The following is a 2268-nucleotide window of genomic DNA, read 5'->3' on the forward strand; positions in this document are numbered from 1 at the left end:
TGTTATTCAGTACATAGTCGAAGGCAAGAAAGTGCACTGCCCTTTGTACTGGCACAAAGAAGAAAACTGCTTTGTGATATAACTGTGAAGGCATCTGTATTAAAACTACATGAGGTAAATTGGTATTTTACTGTTACACTTCGAAAAGTCTGAATCATTTAGCTAAAGCATCAGTAAGAAAATCTGTATCATAGAAAATTCTCTTTGGAAACATGTTTTGAATGTATTGTGTGTGTGTGTGTAAGAAATAATCTTGACTGAAAAATGACTGTGAAAGAACTTTAGAAGGCCTAAAGAAACGTGAAGTCTTCCAGAGAGACAAAAGTGTAATTTCTAGAAAGAGATTTATGGTTGATTCACCAGCTATAGAACTGCTTTGTTTCAACATATTGCCCTTTCTATTTTTGTTTGCTGATAGATGGGTTTAATGGAATTAAATATTCCCTGCTGAACTTCACAGTTATATGAGCCCTAACTTAAAAGCAATCCCTTTTTCATCTTAATAGTTTTAAGATAGTCTTGCTTCCTTACTTTGCCCTGGACAGACACCTGGAGGAAGTTTGCCAAGAGCTGTGAAGCTTGTGTCTGGTTGCCTGAATAGTCTTTGACCTCAGAAGGACATACACTGTCTTCAGCAAGAAAAACTTTTGAGAACCTAGCCTCAACTGTTAGAAACATAAGTCCGTGTACCATAAATGAGTATTTATTGCCTCCTCCTTTTTCAACTTTTGTCTTCTTTTTAGTTCTAGTCAAGACTGTGTGCTTAAGTATGAAGAAATTATTTGGTCAAAATGAATAGTTTTTTTCTTCAGTCATCAGGATTTGTAGCTATCTGAAGATAAAATTAGAATTGGTCACATAATCTAAGTTCATGAATACATTTTTGAGCATCTTCTATTAATAACAAAATAGAACTGTGTTGCTATATGGTTCAATCAGTTTATAAAGTGTCTATCTTTAGGCACTTGGAAGTGTGTCTTGAAAATTTCTTCCCTTGTGCCTTTCAGCTAACTTCCCTACCTCACCATCCCCATACTCAAAAACTACTGGTCCCTTACCGCTCCCTGTCCCAACAGACAGAAACACCCACCAGGCAGTATAGCCAGGAGGACTGAATGGTGCTTAGATAAACAGAGAGACATAGTAGACAATTTCCTCCCTGTCCTGTGGTAGAATTCTCTCTGTCACATCATCCTCTCCCACCCAAAAGGGCATTGCATTTCCAGCAGTGTCTTGCTTCTCTTAATCAAATTTTAGACCTAGACACGATGTCTTCCATTTGCTGCTATTGCTAAGTGCATAATTCTTGGAATAAAGATGGTAGGAAGCCTCACAATAAAGAAATTAATAGCATGTAATTTAATGCCTCCTTTGCTGCTTTTTTGGGAAAAATTCTTCTGGAATTGTCCTTTGTGGTGAGTCATCTCTGAGGACAGATCACAGAAAGAAATCAATGTTTGCTGGGAGAGGGAAAGGATGTATGTTAAAATACTAATAGTGAAGTCAGTGAAAATCTTGTCCCAGATAACTTTAGCACAGCAACATCTGTGTGATTTTCTTGAAATCACTCAAAAGGAGATAAAAACCTGTTTATGCAAAGAGTATCAACCACCTTATCATGTAGCAATGAGCTAGATGACCTCCTCTTTTTTTTTTTTTTTGTTTTGGTTTTGTTTGTTTGTTTTTGTTGTTGGTTTGGTTTGGTTTGGTTTGGGGGTTTTTTGGGGTTTTTTTGGTTTTTTTGTGCAGCTACTGCTTTCTCTTGTCTGTTTTGGAACACTGAGGTCTGTTCAGCAGTTACTTCTGAGTGAGGGCTGTGTGGGTGTCTCCAGCACCAAGCCTCCAAATGCGAGGACTAAAACAACTTCCTTTCCCTCCTGCCGTGACTCGGATTTGAACCGAGGTTGCTGCAGCCACAATGCAGAGTACTAACCACTATACGATCACGGCGAGCTACAGTGGGTATGTCCAAGGCACTGTGTTTTCTGTCCCCTCTAGCAGAGCTGTGCAGGCATTGCCACCTAGTGTGGGCCAGCTATAATATCCCATGTGTGGGCATCCTCCCCGGAGTGACCACTACCCTTGAGGCACCCTCGGGCATCCCTCGGCCAAAAACAGCGCTGCTGACAGAGTACATGCTGAAGACAGGCACAAATGCTGTAGTGGCAGAAAAGTATTCCTTCTCCTTTTGACAATTGCAGTCTGGTGAGGAAATCTTTTGTTGCCTTCTGTTTGACCAACATCTATCTTCAAATATACAATAATTTT

The 2268-nt window shown here is 39.6% G+C and overlaps 1 non-coding gene across 1 annotated transcript; it reads right to left on the minus strand.

Annotated features, from left to right (window-relative positions):
* Positions 1-1878: 1878 nt before the first annotated feature.
* TRNAH-GUG lies at positions 1879-1950 on the minus strand. Its single transcript has one exon. It is a non-coding gene; the product is annotated as a tRNA-His (tRNA).
* Positions 1951-2268: the final 318 nt, after the last annotated feature.

This window comes from Manacus vitellinus, unplaced genomic scaffold (assembly GCF_001715985.3).
Source record: "Manacus vitellinus isolate BGI_N305 unplaced genomic scaffold, ASM171598v3 scaffold_18_pilon, whole genome shotgun sequence".
Taxonomy (NCBI): domain Eukaryota; kingdom Metazoa; phylum Chordata; class Aves; order Passeriformes; family Pipridae; genus Manacus; species Manacus vitellinus.